We start from the raw sequence: 22518 nt of genomic DNA on the forward strand, positions 1-22518 counted from the left end.
ATTGTATTGCTGGAGAGGTTGTTGTTGTCTGACGTTGTTTTTGCTGTTGCTGCTGCTGTTTCTTGTAATTTGGCTGGCGAATACCACTTAACATACATACTTAAGCAATCATGACAGTCACTTGTGCGCACGCTCGCCACTTCAGCGCTTCGGCGACGACAACAACAACAATGCAAATCACAGACAAGAAAAAATAAACTCTGGCAATACATTTAACCACCGTCATCGTAATCATCAATAATACTAGCAACAGCAACAACAACAACAACAACATTTGTACACATGATGATCATCAATAGCATCGTCACTGTGTTGCAATTACGTCACAGCTGCAATGAATTGTTGTGATTCCGACACAAGTGTCTGCAGGCATTTATGCAAGCGCCTACGTGTGTGTGTGTGGCTTAAGCGCCGAAACGCGCATTTTGGTCTCTTCCACTCCGCCTTCATGCCGCGGATAATCACTGCTCAACCATCGCAATCACCTGGTGTTGCTCTTCACCGCAGCTCGCTGGTGGCATTCGTTCCGTTTGCCTTGCTGCCAGCGCATGTACGCTGGTGTTTGTTTGTTTGTGGCTGTTGATGGACTAATAGAAGACCGCTTAGTATCACGCTGTGTATAATTTCTATGGTATTTACCATAACACTTAGCCGTTGCGCGGTTGTAATAGACTCTTATCGCACAGATAGATTTACTCACTTTAATTCGATCTACAGTTACGTTTGTCCATTGTGCGCATGTGCAAACAGTTTAGTATGGTATTGCAGACTACTTACATATATGGAATAAATGTGGGTCACATTGGTTGGATTAGTGGAAATGGGGTGAGGTGAGGTTAAGTTTGAGTTCAACCTGCTGCTAAATTAAGCCTACAGAAACCGAAGCTTTTCCTGTGGAAGAAAATTTTCTAAAGCCGTGTGGCAATATGTAATTATTGGATCTTTAGTAACTATTTTGGTGAGAATCCTCGCCTGCTTCGACTTTATTAAGGAGCTACTGGACCATAACCGTGTCGCCGAACCCCGCCCTGTATGTCTCTTCACAGCTCTTATACCTACAAGAGAGGTTTTGATGGGTAGAAGTCGTTGAAGGTACAGTGCGGTGAGTTTCTTTACGGATGGGAACGAAGGTGGGGAGGAGTTTATTGTCGGGAACTTCTCATCAGCTCTAGCTTCGGGGTTCCGGACACCTATAACATATTTCAAACGGAAGTGGCTGCCATGAAGGTAGCTGCGGATTTGTTACTCCGGACCGTGTCATCTTTAGGCCTTGCGTTCCCTTAAGGGGGATTAAAAGACTGCCCTTTACACTAAAAGTGTGTTTCCTCCTTTGTGGTACAGCTATAGAACCTAATCTATCCTACTCTAGATCGCCTTCTTTCTTTAATTTGATTCTAATACATATTCCTGGTATTAAATGTTTATTCGTTTGAAAGAAATGTCAGGTAACATTACCTCAAGAGGAAACCGCCAAATGTAGCTGATGTTCACATACCAAAGCTGCGAGGGATTTTTTTTCTAGATTTTGGTAGTTTTGGATCTTTAACTCGGGTGGAGTTCTTTTCCAAATTAGTTGTTTGGTTATAGATTAAATAAACTCCGGAAAGAAAAGCACTGTGTTAAAGAACCACTAAAGAGAACAGCTTATTTTGATGTGAGAACTAACTGATCAGCTGCGCCATTTCGCACTTTATTATAGGTTTTAAGCTGATCCCGTGCACAAAGCCATGCTTTTCTTTTCACACACATCACTCATTACCATTATGAAACTGTCATATTAGCAGGACCGCTAAGAAGTCACAAAGTGAACAAAGGTCTGACCTTCGGCCAACGGCAGCAACTCTTTAAACCAATAAACAGACTAAAACGAACAACAATAAATTAGCAAAAGGCTAAAGGAGCTTTATCGAATTTGTTATATTGCAACACTGCAAACCGCAAAACTGTAATAAAGCTGACAATAAAAAAGTGTACAAAATCCAAACAAGTGAGCTCCGCAACGAAACCACAAAAACTCATTGAAGATAGCCCAAAGAGCCGAGACCGAGACCGGTCCGCAACAGATTGGTGTGTTTATATTTTATGTTTGCGTATTTTTATTGGCTCTCGCCCTCTCACATTGTGGCAAGTCAAAAATGAAAAATTCAAAAACAAGTCAGATGCTTTGGCTACACCTAAAAAATTCTGAGGTTTGGCAAAAATGAATATCAAAACAAAAGCACAAAAAGCAACAAGCGCAAATAAAACGAAAGTAAATATGAACTGAACTCAAAAGAAATAGCAAAAACACAAACAAACACACAGACAAAACACAACTGAGCACACAACTGTTGCATGCAACGTGCTGTTGTGTTGTTGTTGCTGCCGCCGCCTGTGACAGCAGCAGCATAAGTAGCAAACGTTAGCAACTATTTACATACAGCCAAAGGTATATATATTACGTTTTGACTGTGTTGTTGTTGCAGTTCTTGCATGTTGCATGCTGTCGTGTTTGCATTGACAGTCGCTGCTACTCACCATAGTGAGACTGCTTGCCACCGCTATACCGCTCGCAGCGCCGTCGCTCCACTACTCGACTCCCAAAGGCACCCAGTCACACACACACACACACACACAGAGACCAGCGCACATTCACGAGTATTTACATATGTTTTGCCATTCATGCGCTCAGGTGCTGTACTGCGTGTTGCTATTCATTGCGCTAACCGTCCCTTGTGCAGCCGTTTTGACGTCTGCGACTTCGAAAATGGCAAAAAATACGAAAAAACGAAAAAACATAACAAGAACAACAACAAAGTCTTATTTAAATGTTAAAGTTTGGTTTGATACTTAAAAGTTGAATGCGAAAAATGCATGAATGGCACACAATTACAATTCATTTTGTGCACTTTGCATGTTTGGAACGATTCTTTTTTTCGTTTTTTTTTTGTTTCACCCATTCTCAGTAGTCAGTAAATGAAGACCGGATTTCGAGGGAAAAAATCGCGAAACACTTAAAAGTGATTCAAAGGGGTTTTTCTTATCGAAACTGTTCATTGAAGTGTTAAACGCACACGAGATATGGACGACATAGCGGAAATACATCTAAATATAAAAAATCAACCCTGAAAGACAGAATATTTGGTTCAACTTAGTATGAAGTCTTATGGGTAGTCTTAATGTATAGCAGTTCGTAATATTTGATCTGAATAAACCAATCGACGGAGGGAGAAAATATATAGGTTGAGGTCTAGTGAATATTAAGAGATTGTCAAATTGTATTAATCGTCCATCTAAGGTGTTCTCTTACTTTCTCTGAAAAGTGTCGAAATTAGGTTTGTCGAGGTGTGTTAAAAAATAACTGGAATTTTAGATTTTTTAATATGCTTTCATTCGTCTACATTAATGTTCCAATCGTCGAAACACTTCTCCAATGCGATTTCCGGGAGCGCCTTTGGCTCTTTCAACGATTTCTCGTATGTTTGTAAAACAAGGGCCCTTTAAGTTTCTTTTTATTCTTGAAAACATGATAAAGACACACGGAAATTGGCGAATAAGGAGTCTGGGGCATCGTTGCCGTATGGTTTTTGGCCAAGAATTCACGAACCAGCCACGAAATGTGGGTTTTTTTAAAATGAAAAACGCCAAGCTCATAAAAACACGTCTAACCTTAGCCGCTTTGTACGGATGGATGAAAATACTCCAGCTCTGAAAGTGTTCGATGCAGTACTCGGTGGAGGAAGCCGCGGAAGAGGACGACCTCCACTCCGATGAAAGGATCAAGTGGAAAGTGATCTGACTTCACTTCGTGTTTCCAGTTGGCGCCAAAAGGCAAAAAGGAGAAACGAGTGGCGCGCTCTGGTGTATTCGGCTATAATCACTTAAAGCGGTTCCCACGCCAAATATATATACATAAAAACTTAGCCGCTGCTACAGTCACAGTAAACAATGAATGCATATGCAAATTTTATCGAACCATGAATATTATAAAAACAGTGGCTTTTGGAGATCTCGAAATTTAAAAATTCCCGTTATTCTTTTAACAGACCACGTAGTGCTCTCCAGTGAAGTTTAAAAAGATATTGTCAGAGAATTTTTTGGTGTAAAGAGACGAAACTGTGGGAGTAAGAGTACAGATATTTAGAACCTTATGGCTGAATGTGATCAGAGATGGCTGCAGGGTTCCACAAAACGAAGTGGAACTACGTGTAATGTAGATTTTTCAACGGTTATTTGGAAATTGAACTGTGGTCTGGCAAATAGCTGTGCCTAAAACAGGCGATTTCCACTGGGTTTCTGTTCCCAAACTTTTTAGTTATGTAATATATATATAAATATTTGGCGTAAAAACCGCCATATGTTATATAATACGATTAAGTAAAAGATAGGTTAAAAAATAAATTATATAAATTGGATCTCCAATGTTAATTTATTGGAAAATATATATACATACATATAAGTATAATATATGGGTCCAAAGCGTTAATTTGATTTCAAATAATTTCCGCTTTCATTTCATTTCGAATTTAAATTCCTTCAGCAGCGACACAAGTGTAGCGAATTTCGCAGTGAAATGCGGCAGCACGTTCAACTCAAATGTAGGAAAGTTTCAATTTCTTTGCCGTTAGAAACCAAAGACCAAACGCAAACCGAACGAACGCTGTGCAATTTCCAAGCATAAAAAGCTCCAACTTCAACAAAGCGAAGCGAAGCAAATGACAACGGACAAACCAACCATAGCCACAACAAAAAAGTCAGCAATAAAACCGCCACAACAACAATAATATTATGGCAAGCAACAATAGTGCCATCAACACATCAACAACACCAACCGCTGCTTGGGCAGCAGCAACAAAAATGTAGTGGCTAAACAACAGCAGATAACCTGCAACTTACAAATCGCTCATTGCTGACTGTTAGCATTTGCCAGCGCCATAGACGGCGACAGCGCAAGCGCCAGCGCACACAAAGTCGATCAACAAATATGGCAAGCACGAATGCGCGGCGTCAAGCGCTCACACGCTCACTCGCTTAACTTCTGAACGGTCGCTTGCGTTCGCTTTTGCTCCGCGAGTGCTTCACTTCGCAGCGTTAAGTTCAATTGTCGGCGCGCTTAGTTGAGTATGTGAAACAAGCGACTTCAAAATCTAAAACCTCTTCAACGCTTTTGGCCAAAGCGCGACCACACCACAACGCGTCGCACCGCACAACCTCGCGCCGCATCGCTCTACGAAACACTTCACTCAGTAGTGGCGAATGGCGAGCGACCGCAGCAGAGCGTTCGCTGTATGGGGCCTCCACAAGCGCTTGCTTCGAGTTGGGCTTTTCAGTTTCTTACAGTGTGTCAGCGCGGATGGCAGTGCTGCCGTCTTCATTTTCAAAACGAATTTGTGCTTTTCGTGCGCCGCGTCTACGTCTTCACATGTTTTTAAGGTGTGTACAACCGCACACACAGCACCACGGTATGTTTGCATATGTCAGCATATATCCACGTAATTACGCCGAAGCAAAAGCATTCGCAGCCCAAACGCTCCGCGCTCATTAGTGTTGAACAAATTGAAATGCGCCCGGGCGCGCGCGCGCGCTCAAATCGTGTAAGAATGCATATCAACTGAAACGTTTTACAAATGAAAATGCACACAAATATGCATATGTGAGTGAGTGAGTGTGTGAACTGTTCAGTGAAATGGAGTAGAGGAAAAATAGTTAACTTAAAGGTAAAATAACAACAACGCGGAAAAAAGCACGTTGCCGCGCCATACAATCTCAATGTAACCGCGTAACAGGTGTAACAGCGCTGCTGGCGTTCTACTATCATTTGTTGTTTTTATTGTTGCTGTTGCTATTATTATGATTGTTCGGGTTTTTTGCATTTTTTTGTTGTTTGTTGCTTTTGTTGTTTTTACCTCATCGACTGTCATTGTTATTGTGAATGTTTTGCGGGTGCTGATCGGCGCGATTAGAAACGGCGCGGCCGCGTCTTGGCCGCCGCTTAGCCAAATGTCAAGCCGCGCCATGTGTCGTGCGGCTGGTCGCATAGTCGCGCAGTCACAGCGCAGTAATTTGTTTAACGCGCATGTGCGAGCGAGTGTGTGTGTGTAACAGGCAACGGACCAAAAGAACCGTAGCTAAATAACTGTGTTGTTGAGTGCTTTTTAAGCTACGATTATGAAACCGTAATAATGCAACAGCAACAAAAAAAAAACCACAACAACAACAACAGCAATGAGAACCACATTGGCTGTTGTAAGAAATATGAATATACACAAAACGTGAATTAAGAGAAATCAAGATCGCAATAAACAAAGAAAATAGAAAAAGCGACAGTAGAAATTAAATGAAAATGAAACAAAAATAGAATAAGTAAAAGCAACAGATACTGGCTGTATAATTTATAGAACGACACACATGGCATACATATCTACATAACTGTCATAATACTGTGGGAAGAAGTTGTTCACAAAACTACTAATCTTTGGCTCAATGAAATAGACGATCTGAATACAAAACAATTTGAAAACACACACGATATATATGAGAAATTGTAATATGAAGATATAAAGCATTTGTTACTTTGTATACATAGTTTCTATGCAGAATCTTAAACCGCGAAAAAAACGTCAATCGCAATTTCACTTTTTGTATTTTTACTTTGATCAGTGACTAACGGGACTTCTTCTCTTATAATATTATGAGTAGTATCACCAATTACTCGAGATTTGAAATGGCATAGTTATCAAGGGAACTCAATGTGTTCGAAGCAGGCCACGTCAGTTTGAATGTAAAACTTTAAAAGCATTTATCTCAAAACTCAATTTTTCAAGTCGGTGGACATCTCAAACAAATTTAAAGCGAACATTTTGGACAGATATTGGACACCGATTGGGAATAACATTATCTAATTAATGAACGAAGGATTTTTTTATATTGTTATTCTAATTATTTTTCTGGAGCCAACGTACTATGTCGAAAATTTGACCAAAAAAGTGAGTTTTTTGGTAAAACTCTGTCAAAAATTCGAATTTCAATATTTTCTTTTTCCCATCGTTTATTAACTATATTTATCCATATACTATCGACATATTTTTGGTTTATTGATTTTAGATGAATCAATCATCCGCAAGACCTTTTTTTTGGATACGTCATGGGAGATGAGGTGCTAATGGCCGAGTTTTCGGATTTTTTTTTAATAATTTTGCAATACACAATACTGTTTAAACATCTATTTGCTGAATTGTCTAAATGAAATATATGATATCATATATTAAAACAAAAAAATACCCTTGTTTTTAGCCTCTGAAACCCACCTAACTCCTTAATAACCGTTAGCAAACCCATTGCTTAACTAAAGCTCGAGTCGAGTCCATATATTGGTTCTCAAATATATTATAATGATACAAATCTAGTTCATAGAAGCCTATTTAATATGAAACACCGCTTTCGAGTCTATAAGGTAGAGAGTATTTCCTTGTGAACACGCATTTTTTAATTTTATCCGAAAGTATCTTTATAAAATGAACTCCATCTGATGATTTCAAAATATTAATAACTCTAGTCTATTTCTTAACGTCTTAAGTCTCTTAATTCGAGAAGAACTAGTAGTTTCGATTTTTAGTTAAAAATCTTGTGAGTATATACACGAGTCTGTAAAACTACTTTCATATGGTCATCCCTAAACGGACCTTAAACATTTATTTAGTTGTTTTTTGGAATTAAATTATTTGGATATAGATAATGAAATAGTTAATCTTTATCTGGTATGAAAAGGTTTAATAAAACTTGTACTATCTCGCATATCTCATAATTCGGGGATAGAAAAATCTTAGTCAATTTCATGATGAACTTGTTATGCGATCTTAAATATGATAAGAAATTCTGGATTTATTATGAACAAATGGTGAAATATGGTTCAATTTTTTATGGATAATACTCGGAAAATATATTACATTTCTAATTGAAAAACTAAATCCTTCCGTTCTAATTCCAAGAACTCATCACGTTGATATTTTCAATTACATTTCGTCATAATGAAGACACCCAAATAATTTGATTCGAAACAAAATTTGAATAATGTACGCTTTCGAGAGGTTTCAGCGAACCAAAGCGAGTAATTATTTTATGTGGCATTGTGAACATGCTTTTATTAACTTAAACCCATAGCTATAATAAAGTTTTCTTATAGAGCTCCGTTTACTATTCAAGTTTTGTTCTTAGCTTAAAGAAAAATCACTCAAAAACGAATCTCCTTTCGAAATTCTTTAGTGTTTCTTGTAAATAAAAACAAATAACAGCACATTTCGGTCATTTCATTGTGTAATAATCTCATAAACATAATAACAAAAACATTTGCGCCGACCAGCGTGTAATAATTCTCTCAGCAGGTGTGAAAGCAACCTAATTTACCGTTATTTATGAGGAAATTGTCAAACCGAAAAACGCCGGCACTTTTATTACTATTATTATTTCGTTTAGAATTTATTTAAGATTCGGTTGTGTGTGTGTGTGTCATTAGTAATTTCTTCATTGACACGTTTGGGCATAATTTTTAAACGCTGAACTTAAGTGAGCGTGTAATTTCCATCCGCTAGCTCTCTGGGCTATTATTATGATAATTATTGTCATCACTAGTTTTATGACTTGTTTTTGTTGTATTACTACCTTATTTGTTGTGTGTGTCTTCTTAGTGTTGCGCCGGTTCTTTCACCTTTTCGAGTTGCTGTTGGTTGTAAGAATGCTTTTGTGCGCATTTTTATAGCGCTGCTCCGTCTTTAGATTTATTGGTGGCGACTTTGACATTTGCATAACATGCGGGTAACACAATACAAAAGCAACAGAGCAGTCGTTTTGGGTTTGTGTCATAATTCTTTAGAACAGTTTTAGGAATGATTCCAATGGTTAGAGGTTGGGCTAAATTACTGATGTTTCATAAAAATATTGAAAAATAAACTAAATACAGTATGAAAGAGCTAGTTCACTGATATAATAGATGAATGTTTTAGGGAATGTATTCTGTATTATTCCCAGCAAATCGGTGAAGCATGGACTGATGGATCTCGACCTGTGTAGACCTCACTTTAGACGGTGTCTGAAAAGCAGTTGTTGAAGTGATATCTGAACGAGAAAAAATAGAATACGATAAATCTCATCTGGGTTAGAGAACCCTTCATGATAGAGATAGAGAGAAGTCTTAGTGTCTGAATAAGGCTGAGGATTATAGGGTTGTCAAAATTATCAAAAGAAATACGGACTATAGTCAAACTGAAATCTTATTTGGGAAACACGGAAACCTAAATAGGGTTTCCCACCATCGGTAGTGCTGTGCTCAATACAAACGATGACATTTAAATTAAAATTTGCATAATTTCGAAATTCTGTGCATTTAAAGCCTTGTAGTTTATTCAACTTAGCACTGCGTTTAGCTTCGTCACCGCAGGCAGGGCAGATCAAATTAGTACAAACACTTACAAATTCCTATGTATGTAATTATGTCTAAATTTGCTTGGTTGGAAAAAGTGTATGCTGAAATGCCATACAGGCATTGACATACAGGTGCTTATGTTCGTCTGTTTGTACAAATGTTGTACATGATTGTTGCCACAAGAGGTCTAACAGTCAGGCATTCAACCTAAGCGGCCGTCGCTTGCAAAATACACAGCACCACGAAGCTTCGAGCTACTACTACTAAGCTTTAAGCGGTCATCAAAGCGTTAAGCAATACGCGAGCGAGCGAGCAAATGAGTCTTCAGTGTGCGGTAATGCGTTTCGAAGGGGACGAAAAAAACTAAAAAAAAAAAATATAAATAACCGAAAAAAGTAGTGAAGACTAAGCTTAGCTTAAAAAAGGTTAAAACTCAAATGACTTCTTTAAACTTTTTCGTTTCGAAAGCGTTGCTCAGCTTGGTTAAATAGTACAAATTGAGAATAAAAAGTGTTTCTAATTACAAAAATAAAACAACAACAGTAGCTTAGCCAACATTTTCTTGTGCTGGCAATGAAATAAATTCGTGAAAAAATACAACAAAAAATATTTGAAAAATGAGGTAAATAAAGTTAAATGTCCAATAATAAAATAAAGTTGTACTTGTGGAAATTGGCTGCACTAGTTCGTGACAAAGTCGACAAAAACTAGTACTTACTTACATACAAATGCCATTTACATACAAACATACGAGTACATATGTACGTAAGTGTGTCAGTGTCCAGCGTTAGTTGATGTATGTGTTTGGGAGTTATGCGAAATGTATGTATGTATGTGCATTCATGTTGTAATGAAAAATTCTACATCAAAAGCCAAAAGCCATAAATCTTTTAACTTCCATTTAACCAAGCAAATGGACGACAATGCCAGCGCGAACATAGCGCACATGCGCAGTTTGCATTATGAAAAACTCCGAGCTCACGCGCTCTAACCTATAGACTACACTGTGTTATATGTGAGATTTTATATATAGAAAAGCTATTCAGTGTTTTTAGTATTAGAAATAAAAACACAAAATTTAAATAAAAACCCAGGAGACCTTTGTAGACGTAAAACATCTATGATTGGTTGATTTATTGTCAGAAATAAATTTTTCTCCAAAGTTTAAAGAACAAATTTCAATTTAAGCAATATTCTCTATTATTTTTAATAACTTCGCCAGGGTTGTATTTTTCTAATTAATAAATGCTCTAATATGAATGCGATTTTTCTTATTTCTGATTTTAGGAAATAAAACATATTTTCAGTCCATTCCGAACAAAAGTCAAAATAACATTCAATATATTCCAAGCGTTTCCGTGCCTCATAACAGTCCTAAAAAGTCACGCAAGTATAAATTATTGTTACAGTGAGGGGTTTTAATAACATCCAGCTCCTTTCCGAAAATCTGAATTTGAAATTTATTCATAGATTACCACGCTTCCTCACGTTTCATAGAATTAAGTTGAGACCTATAGAATTGATTATTGGACAACAAAGATTATTTTTCTATTTTTGTCGTGCGTCTTTACAATATTTAAAGCAACTGACGGATCCTGCATGTATTTAATACATTATGATTTTTGAGGTTATTTTTCTCAACAGAAACTCTTGCAGGGCATTGACAGGCTTTCATAAAGGCATTGCTAAGTGTATTATGTAGTTGGATTTCTTCCTGTTCCTTGGATGGTCACATCAAGGTTTGAATCAAGAGGTAATCCGATGAATGTATGTATGTGATTGGCGTTGCAACCGTTTAGCCGGTTATAGCAGAATCGACGATAGTGCGCCACCTCTCTCTCTCCTTCGCAGTTCGGCGCCAGTTGGAGATCCCAAGTATAACCAGGTCGCTCTCCACCTGGTCCCTCCAACGGAGTGGAGGCCTTCCCCTTCCTCGGCTTCCTCCGGCGGGTACTGCATCGAACACTTTCAGGGCTGGAGTGTTTTCGTCCATTCGGACATTATGACCTAGCCAGCGTAGCCGCTGTCTTTTTATTCGCTGAACTATGTCAATGTCGTCGTATAACTCGTACAGCTCATCGTTCCATCGTCTGCGGTATTTGCCGTTGCCAATGTTCTTAGGACCATAAATCTTGCGCAAAATTTTCCTCTCGAAAACTCCTAGTGTCGTCTCATCTGATGTTGACATCGTCCAAGCTTCTGCACCGTAAAGCAGGACGGGAATGATAAGCGACTTGTAGAGCTTGATTTTGGTTCGTCGAGAGAGGACTTTACTGTTCAATTGCCTACTCAGTCCAAAGTAGCACCTGTTGGCAAGAGTTATTCTGCGCCGGATTTCGAGGCTGACATTGTTCGTGTTGTTGATGCTGGTTCCCAGGTATACGAAGTTATCTCCGATCCGATGAATAGTCACTCGATTTATAGAATTTAGGTAATTCTTTTATTTTACAGGAAGAAATGCCAAATATAATGCATTTTTTTTAAACGATCTTACAATTTGCATCAAGATATAAGTGAGTCTAAAACCGTAAAATCAAATCTAAAACAGATTCATTCAATAAAATATATTTTAATATTTAAGAGAAGGTGAAAATATGGTGCTCAGTAGGAACACTTACAATTAGTAGGTAGAATTATACAATCAATTTCCCACAGCCCACTTTTAAGCAGCTCACTGCATATTCATATACATGTATATATATATATATTTACATATTTCAATAAGTGTGCCTTGTTCTCTGAAACTGAAACACTGTGCCAAGACATGCGTGCAGCCGTTCGTGCAGTTGTTGTAAGGTAAATGCGCGTGAGCGCGTGTTACCCCAATAAACTTACTGTTTTTCATTTTATACGAGTAATCATGATACATGGCTTTTTAATTAATGTAATTCGATAATATAGCGAATATGTCGAAAAGCGCAAAGGCATATAAAAGTCAAAACAATTTTATTGCAATTATTTATACAGTTAATTGTAAATTAATTCAGAACAAACGAACGAAATGAAAGTGAAGTGATAAATTATGAATTTGCAATAAAAAAATTAAAATGATATTTTATGATTTTATTGCAGTGAAAATGGAATTTGTGTACGAGATTTGATAGATAATTAATATGTAAACGAAAAAGTGTTACAATGTAAGAAAATTTAATAAAATCAATGTGTTTACGACGAAAAACAACAATTAATCATAACACTAATTTACAATAAAACATGTCAATAGCCGCACAATGCAGGAGAGCAGTCTAGAAATAAGAGTTCACAAAGTGCACAACATGCAGTTATAATACAACAAAAACTACATAGCATTTTATTAAAGCAATAATAAGCTAAAAATACATATGACTGCATAGTCTCAATGCAAGCGCAGAAAGTGTGAAAAGAACAACATAAAATTGAAAATACCAAATTGAATGAAATCAGCAATAAAACCAACAACAACAGTGAAAAGCGATACGTGTAAGTATTTAACAAGTTTCTTTCATTCGATTGCACTTAATCTATAGATTTGAACTATTCGTGTGATCTTTCAACCACATTTATAAGCTCATAACAAATGGAATCGTCTAATTGTTAATCCCTTCCATTTTGTGGAACAGTAGACTATATACAAATAGAAGAAATTTTAAATAAATCGTATCGTTATATATAGGTCATTTGGGGATTTCTTTCGATATCTACATATACATACATGCAGTTGAACTTCCCTAACTTGAATCACCATAATGCACAAAACAACTTCGATTTAGAGAGACTTCCGAGTCACGGAAGGTAATTTGTATAAAATTTCACTTCTAATGCCAATTCAAGTTCGAGTTATGGAAGTTCAACTGTATATCGGTCGGTATATGAGAAAACTCTACAATATTAGAATGTTAGACCTAAAATAATGTCATTTAAAATAGTCGACAGAGATCCATATCTTCTTTTAGCTCTCACCATAATCATTTGTCTTATTCTATTGTTTGCAGTTTATTCTGGGGCTTCTCCTATATAAGGAGTATATCGATTTCCGTCTTTACATTTTACTTTCATATCTCACACAACAGGATACGAAGTAGCTTGCCTTAAAGTAAGCTACAGGGCTACCACCCGCAAGTCGGCGAGGGCCTGGGAACTCAAGTCACCGACTCAGTTAGGTTTCTGAATATGTCAAACAGTTTATTCCACAAGTTGCGCGAGACCAGTACTGCTTCATCCATTTTATTATAGTTTATTATTCCAATGACTTCATTGATAATTTCTCAAGCAAAGTTCGTGTTCGGGTGTCGGTTCCAATTAATTATGTATAATAATGTTTCTCACAGTGCACTCAAAGTAAGTAAGTGCCAAGGCAGACACAAAAGCTTTGTAAACGCTTAGCAAAACAGTGGCGGCAAGGCAGACAACGACGACGACGACAACGGCGGCGACCACGGCTGCTGTGCACAAATGCGTGTGCGCAGAATTTTAAATGAATTCGTGCTTTCACGCGTCCAGCGGGCAGTATTGGCGACACCACCAACCCAGACATGGCCAAAGCCCACCACATTGCTGCCGCCTTGTTGTTGCTGCTGGCTGCTTTATGCGCAACCATGACCATCCAGCGACGGCAGTGACAGTGGCAACGACGACCACGACAATTGCTCACAAAGTTGTCGCCACTGTACATACATAAATACATATGTACATATGTAGACGTTGAACGCACGCTCGCTTCAATGCCATGTTTGCCGCTTGTCTTACGCTGTCTAGCTGTCGGCGCGCGGCGTTTGTCTTATCTAACTGCCGCAAGAGTCGACGCGCCGTGGCGCGGCTCGACGTTGGCGTTGCGACTGCGGCGGCAGGCGCTGACATTGCCGCGCTGTCATGTTGGTGGTCGCTTTGGTGTATTTTTCCAACTAAATTTAATTTCTATTCAATCGCTAGGCCATATAAGCGCACGCACATGCGTACGCATTTGCCAGAGTCTTTACGCCGCTCTGAGCTCTAGAAACGGTCTGCTGCCGCTGCATGCATATTCCAGTAGCTACAAATCGTCTTGCGCTCTTCAGCTTCTTACGGCGCGTCGCATTTGCACTTGGCTTGTCCTTTGGTTGGCGTTTTTTTCTGCTTCTTCTCCGGTCGTTAAGTACTTCACTTTTATGAATTTTTACTTTCGCTTGGTGAAGGATTTTTTCCTCCTTTTAACTGTGTGTTTATTTGCGTATTCGCGCGCAGTGCATTTATTTATGACAATTTACTTATTCAGTTGGTGTGCGACGCGGTGGGCGATGGGGAGGGCTGAAGGGGGCATGTATATTATGTGCCTGACTTGCATGCTTATCAGTTAGACGACGCGCACGTACACGCACTCAAACACTTGCGCGCGCTCGCGCTCATGAAGGAAAATTCATTTTCTTATTAAACGCGCTGTTGACATTCGCAAGTGCTCTTGTTGTTGTTGTTTTTGTATTTTTTCTGCATTTCTGCAGAATTTAAATGCCGCACAGCGCACTAACTTATCCTCCTGCAACAGCTGGTTGCTGCTGGTCACAGGCACCAACTGCCGCCTCCACAACAACCAACAGTGCCACGCCGCGTCTTCGGCGCGTCGCTGCCTGCATTGCGCCACCAGGCCGCCACCTCCGCAGTCTAGGGAGTGGCAGCCGCTGCTTGTTTGCCGTCAATTTGACGCAACAGCTATTCGCTCCTACTACCTGGTGGCAGGCGTTTCTGCAGGTTTTCTTAAGTTATGCATAAGTAGTTTGCATTTTTGTTTGCTCAATTCTTTGATTTTCGTCCATTCTTCTTGTTTGTTGTACAACTTGGCCGTCGCGCCGCTGGCAGTTGGCAATTTTTTCTGTCTATTCGCGCGCTGTGCGTCAATGAATTTTGATTGCTTAATGCATTGCGAATGCCGAATGGCAAATTTGTGGCGGCTGTTTGTTTGCCCAACTTGTTTCGGCCAGCCACTTCTTGCTCTTTAAACTTTTTGCTTCGCATCTATTTACTCGTCGGCACATTATTTCATTAATTTCCAGGCTCTTGCATTTTTCTGCATATAAATCAAGAAATTTTGCTGAAGTTTGTTCACTTCAAGGGTCCAGTGGCTTGACACTTTGGCTCTCAAACTCACAACCACACATAATTACAGCCATATATAATATAATTTGTTGACATACCCACGCAAAGTCTTGTTAGTCTGTATATGTTTGTATGTGTCTGCCTTCGTGTATTTTTCTACTTGCCGCTGGTTGCATGCAGTTTACGGTAATTGAAGTTGTCAAATTGTTGCATAATAAGTCAATCACTCGCGCTGGAGGCGTGCGTTTTTTCTGATTTTTTTGTTTATTGCTCAAAATTAATTAAAATGTCACATCTGTTGTTGCTGAATATGGGTCATGGAAGTTAATGATGTGATTTTTCACAAAAAAAAAAAATGAACTGACAATCTTTGTTCATCGTTTGGAATAGGAGAGTTGACAGCGTTGAAAAAATAATAATTAAATAAGTGGCAAGGCTGATGGCAGCATAATAAAATGATATAGTCTGAAAATAAATAAAAATAATATTTTATTGCAATTTATGAGAACACGAGTTGAAACGTTGCAGCTTTAAAGCTCTCTAGAAGCTCCATTTCGTGAACATTCGTCGTTATTTAATTTCAATTATTGCACTGGCTTTTTCACAAGTCGAGGCATCAGTCAGTTATGAACCAGATTTTGATATTGAGAAACCCGAGCATAGAGCTGACGTCTGGAACTGCCATTCGGCGGCCATCCGATTGCACATCACGAATTTTTTGAACTTGATCAAATATCCGTACCGCTTCTCATCGACCTACATAAATATCCTAGAGGTTAGATTTTATACGCAGACAGCCTCCTTAGCACTTTAAACTTTCCTACGATTATAGTTGAATTAATGCAGTCTTTTATCGGATTCGTAACAGCAAGACTTGTTCCATTACAAATCCTCATTCACGGCTTCGGATGTTTCATTGAGTTGATCATTAGAAAGACTTATAAGACTCTCATCATTCCCGTCCTATTATACGGCGCAGAAACATGGACGTTGGCAAATCGAGTATTTGTAGCAATCGAGAGAACTATTCTCCGCAAGATCTTTGCAACCGTCCGCGTGAACAAGAGTACCGAACAAGATGGAACCATGAACTGTATGAGATCTACGGCGACATGGTTATAGTTAAGAACATAAAACGCACGTTAAAAAGAACATAAATGCACTGTCATACGTACGGATGACAATGCTCCAATGAAAAGCTCCTTCGATTCGAGACCCATGGGTGGACAACGAAAGTATGGGCGCCCACGCATCCAATGGAAGCACCAAATGTATAGGAACTGTCTACTCTAGGGATCTAGAAGAGATATATTGATTAAATTCTAATTGAGATAATTCTCTTGATCTTGGTGTAGAACATTCGCTGGTGACCATTTCTCGTGAGAAGTTTTTTTAGGTTTCCAACTAACTTCTTACACAAAATAGTGCTTATTCTAACAGGTGATTTTTTTGAGGTTAGGATTTTCATGCATTAGTATTTGACAGATCACGTGGGATTTCAGACATGGTGTCAAAGAGAAAGATGCTCAGTATGCTTTGACATTTCATCATGAATAGACTTACTAACGAGCAACGCTTGCAAATCATTGAATTTTATTACCAAAATCAGTGTTCGGTTCGAAATGTGTTTCGCGCTTTACGTCCGATTTATGGTCTACATAATCGACCAAGTGAGCAAACAATTAATGCGATTGTGACCAAGTTTCGCACTCAGTTTACTTTATTGGACATTAAACCAACCACACGAATGCGTACAGTGCGTACAGAAGAGAATATTGCGTCTGTTTCTGAGAGTGTGGCTGAAGACCGTGAAATGTCGATTCGTCGCCGTTCGCAGCAATTGGGTTTGTGTTATTCGACCACATGGAAGATTTTACGCAAAGATCTTGGTGTAAAACCGTATAAAATACAGCTCGTGCAAGAACTGAAGCCGAACGATCTGCCACAACGTCGAATTTTCAGTGAATGGGCCCTAGAAAAGTTGGCAGAAAATCCGCTTTTTTATCGACAAATTTTGTTCAGCGATGAGGCTCATTTCTGGTTGAATGGCTACGTAAATAAGCAAAATTGCCGCATTTGGGGTGAAGAGCAACCAGAAGCCGTTCAAGAACTGCCCATGCATCCCGAAAAATGCACTGTTTGGTGTGGTTTGTACGCTGGTGGAATCATTGGACCGTATTTTTTCAAAGATGCTGTTGGACGCAACGTTACGGTGAATGGCGATCGCTATCGTTCGATGCTAACAAACTTTTTGTTGCCAAAAATGGAAGAACTGAACTTGGTTGACATGTGGTTTCAACAAGATGGCGCTACATGCCACACAGCTCGCGATTCTATGGCCATTTTGAGGGAAAACTTCGGAGAACAATTCATCTCAAGAAATGGACCCGTAAGTTGGCCACCAAGATCATGCGATTTAACGCCTTTAGACTATTTTTTGTGGGGCTACGTCAAGTCTAAAGTCTACAGAAATAAGCCAGCAACTATTCCAGCTTTGGAAGACAACATTTCCGAAGAAATTCGGGCTATTCCGGCCGAAATGCTCGAAAAAGTTGCCCAAAATTGGACTTTCCGAATGGACCACCTAAGACGCAGCCGCGGTCAACATTTAAATGAAATTATCTTCAAAAAGTAAATGAACCAATCTAACGTTTCAAATAAAGAACCGATGAGATTTTGCAAATTTTATGCGTTTTTTTTTTTAAAAGTTATCAAGCTCTTAAAAAATCACCCTTTATGTTGTTTTGGAAACAAAATCCACTTGAAGTAGATATAAACTAGCTGTGCCATCTTGATCCCTTAATACTTGAATTTGCATTCACAAAAATATATTCACTTCTTTGTATATCTTTTTCTAATAAAGGTTCTGTTTTAGTTTCAATGAAATTTCATTGATCAAAAATCAGTCTTAACAAGTTGTTAATAATACCAAAATATCGATCTACTATTCTTTTTTTCCAATAAGACATTATAGAATACCATTTTAGTGTTATATTAAACTATAAACAAAACTCACTTTTGTATTTCAACTGTGTGGGATCTGAATTCAAACGACAGTGTTGTCATTATATAAGAATACTGTTATCTATTGTATAGCGACAAGTGAAGCTGCTTCAATGGAGCGTTGCCTAAGATATTCATTCATTAAATTTGGCAACAATTTGGCAACGCGTTATGCATTATTTGCCAAAAGTCAACAATCTCTTTTTGCTCATAATCCAAAATTTGTGTTTCTGTTTTTGTTTTTATGTAAATTTATAGTGTAAACACATAAACGAAATGAGTGAATGGCCGCCGCCACCAGCGATTTGCATAATTTCCTTATAGCAGCAGCGGCAACACTAAAATTTGGCGCACAATGCTCGGATTGTGTTTCCTGTTCAAGCTCAAGTTGAATAAAAGCTTTCTTGAAAGCAAGTGAACTGAGACGAACGAATATTGAAAATTGTATAGTTATCGAATGGGTGTGTGTCTGTGTGCTGGTAGTATAACGGTAATTATGTATCGAAAACTTTGTTGGCTCTGGATTGGTTAAGTGGCGTCAGACGTTTTGATTACATGCATTGGATAATATGTTTCCTGAGTAAAGTTTCATAATAAGCTTCATGTATAAAAACTCTTTTCCTGCTCTCACTGCAATCAAGGATAATTAAACTGTTTTCACTGAAGTTTCAACCAGGTGGCATATGTGAAAGTAGCGTAGAATTTGATGTAGACTCATTATATATTGTAGACACATTATATACCAAACAATGTTGATTGATCAGGCATGACGTGAGTTTCAGTCAGTTGTGACATATGGATGAAGTATGTCAAAATATGCAGTGGATTATGTAAAATAAGAGTAACAGTTCAAATTTATTTTTTGAAATATTGTAATTTTTAGCATAAAGCTGTTTAATCAAGCTTTCAACTTGACATTTTTTTAATTTCTTGCACAGCAGTTTAAACCACAGACCCCCAAGCAGTTGACAGCAGTTCATTTTCACAGTTCATAAAATAAAATATAAGAAAAATCGGAATGAAATTTCATTCATTTATTAACTTTCACCTTGCACAGCGTGTTTAAAGCGGCATGAAAAGTGAAAAATTATTTTCACATTTTCTTCAATTTTTAATCTTTTCGATTTTCCATTTATAACCTTTTTGTTGATATTAAAGTGTGTATGTTTGCTTGTGCTACAATTAAAGATTTATGTAGTTTCATATAAAAGCACAACCACTCAAACATACAAACAACTATGTATGTACATGAAAGCCACGCTTCATGGTGGCTTACTCGCAGTTGATTGTGTCGCTGCTCATCTCAAACTTGGTGATAAATATTTCTCATAGTTACACTTACATACATACTTACATGTTGTTGTTTGTTTCATCCGCTGTGCTGCGCCGCTGTCATGTTCATATTGTCAATATGACTGATCACGTCTTTCCCACACATGTCAGTTGTCTCGTCTCGATTTAAGCGTCGACCGCTTGACTGCCAGCTACTACAAGTGTATACGGTGTGAAGCTACATAGTTGTAAACACACAGCTGTACATATGTTTATATATTGTTGTTGGTGTTGTTGTCGTTGCATGGGTTAATGCTGCCGTTACAGTTCGTTAAGTGGAATCATTGGTGTGACAGCTTTTTGTAGGTATTTCCAGCGATTAATGCGACCATTTAGGGATAAACAGCTTCAATGTGATATTACATACATGCATACATACATACATACATACAAACATAAATTCAATACATACACATAAATACAACATGTATACATAAGCATATATTTATTCATACAGCACGGCCATATGATAGACTGTATTGGCTGGTGAGATGGTGCGTATTCTTAGTAATTTTGTATTTGCTTGCATCAGACCGCCTCGAAGAGTGAGACTTTCTAACAGAGTATGCAGTGTATAAATATGCATGAATATAATATATGTATGTATGTATGTATTTCTAACAGTAAAATTCATGTGCCTTGTTATGTTGGAAGACATTTCATTCTTTGGGTTTCAAAAACGGATATACTTTGAACATTGCCTACATTTAGGGGCATGCAGAATTACATATAATTAAAAAGCTGGAATTTGCTGAAAGCGAAAAGAAAGTCTAGAAATATATAATCTATAATATAAAAATGAATCGCAAAATGTGTTGCTAAGCGCATAACTCGAGAACTGCTGAACCGATTTCGCAAATTCTTTGTTTAAAAATGTTTTTAGAGGTACAGGGATGGTTCTTACGGAGAGAAAAATTAGAAAAATTGCTTGAGTCGAGAAGGGCCATACCGATCTGTCTAATTTTAGTTTTGAAATGTTTATGGAAGGCCAGGGAAGGATTAGAAAGTAAGTATATATCGAAAAAGAGTGAGGAAGATAACAAGAAGATGATTTTATTTGAATTGAAAAGAAAATTATAAAAAAAAAACAAAACAAAAAATAATAATATTTTGAAAGTTGTCATTGTTGCTTTGTTAAAATATTTGTATCATTGTTCAATTGTATAAGGCTGTGTCGATAGCCCAAAACAATTTGTAACAAGTAGGGAAAGGCAAACGAACATTTTATACTCTCGCAATTTATTGATGTAATTTTATTACACACAATTTGAAATAAAGTCCAATAGAATAACGAAAATCAGCATATATAGTACAAGAGGGTTGAGGTAATTCCTGAACCGATTTCACTCATTTTCAACGCCCAGTTATAATGGGAATAGGGGCAACTTGGCATCTGTTAGTAGGCAGACAAACGGCAATTCGGCCTTGAAATTACTCCTAAATTGCAAATCAACGAAACACCAGTCTGCAAAATCGCCAAAAAAAGAGCTATAAAGAAGATCTTCTAGATATTCAAGTCGCTGGAAGTACTGCACAGGACTTTAAAAGATTTATGCGACAACGAAAATATTTTTGGTGAAGCCATGATTCTGTTGGCAGGTGATTTTCGCCAGACTATTCCTGGATCAACTGTTGCTGATGAACTAATCACATTCCTAAAATCATCTAATTTGTGGCGACACATTAAGAATCGCCAATTAACAAATAAAATACGAGTGTTTTTCCAACAATACTGCGATTGTAGAAATAGTTGAAAATGGTAGCGACGCAGTTGACACCTCGATGGATTAATAACATTTTTAACGGGTTTCTTTCACTTCATGGCCTCGAAAGAGGAGCTTATTCATCGTGTTTTTCTTGACATGAAACCATAATATAATAAACATAAATGGCTGATTGAATGACCTATATTGGTGGTAAAAAAACAAGGATCACGTCAAGGAGAGTTGACACAGCTACAAACCAGGATCACGTATTCAATTATCCCACATACTATTTTAATTTGCTGGGCTATCCCCACTCACTTGCAATTACAAGTAGTGTGAGTTGTCATCATGCTGCGTAACATAAATCAACATCAAACTTTGCAAAAGAACAATACTGGTTGTGAAGAAGGTAATCAATATCGTCACCAAAGCCAAGATAAAGCCAAATATGAAATTTGGTCATTTGTTACTCCAATATACGATTAAAAAAATCAAAGTTTTACAAATTATGATGATTTACGCTGAACACAGATCTACAATAATGTCTATCAATCATTTTTAAATTTATCGGCTATAACGTTTTCGTCCTTATGCGTAAGAATTTTTTCTCTGCATTGAAAGATTTACTAATTTAATGTATACCTTAGCCACAAAAACGTGTGGTCGGGTCTGCTAGTACTATAATATAATACAAATAAATCTTACATATAGAAGTATTAAGCACAATTTGTAATTATTAATGGAAAAATCTTAAATTTTTTACTGAGTCGAACTTTTTTAAATTCCTGGGATTGATTTCTGGTTCATATCTAACGGCTGGTGTGCTCAATATTCACTTTTAGACATGAAATTCTTCATTATATTCTGGAGGTGTTTGCAACCCGAAGATCTTATTGATCCTATTTTCATAACTGAAGATGTTGCAAAGGTTACCGCCAATGGTTAGTGCTACAGACAAACGAATGGCGGTCGATTAAGGTCTTCCACGCCTGCAGGAAAGTGATATTGAGCTGATTTTTATTTTTTTCCACTTTT

At 37.8% G+C, this 22518-nt stretch overlaps 1 protein-coding gene across 3 annotated transcripts in view; it reads left to right on the forward strand.

Annotated features, from left to right (window-relative positions):
- Window positions 1–5229: 5229 nt before the first annotated feature.
- The window catches only part of LOC105212400 (uncharacterized), a 59847-nt gene continuing 42558 nt past the window's right edge, over window positions 5230–22518 (forward strand). Inside the window, exons 1-2 of one of the 3 annotated variants that reach the window (XM_029040642.2) lie at window positions 5230–5696; window positions 12470–12856. The gene's annotated coding sequence lies outside the window, so the exon portion shown is untranslated. The remainder of the gene's footprint in view (window positions 5697–12469; window positions 12857–22518) is intronic. The other 2 variants (XM_054229049.1, XM_029040643.2) reach the window with 2 other exon arrangements.

This window comes from Zeugodacus cucurbitae, chromosome 4, assembly GCF_028554725.1.
Source record: "Zeugodacus cucurbitae isolate PBARC_wt_2022May chromosome 4, idZeuCucr1.2, whole genome shotgun sequence".
NCBI lineage: Eukaryota > Metazoa > Arthropoda > Insecta > Diptera > Tephritidae > Zeugodacus > Zeugodacus cucurbitae.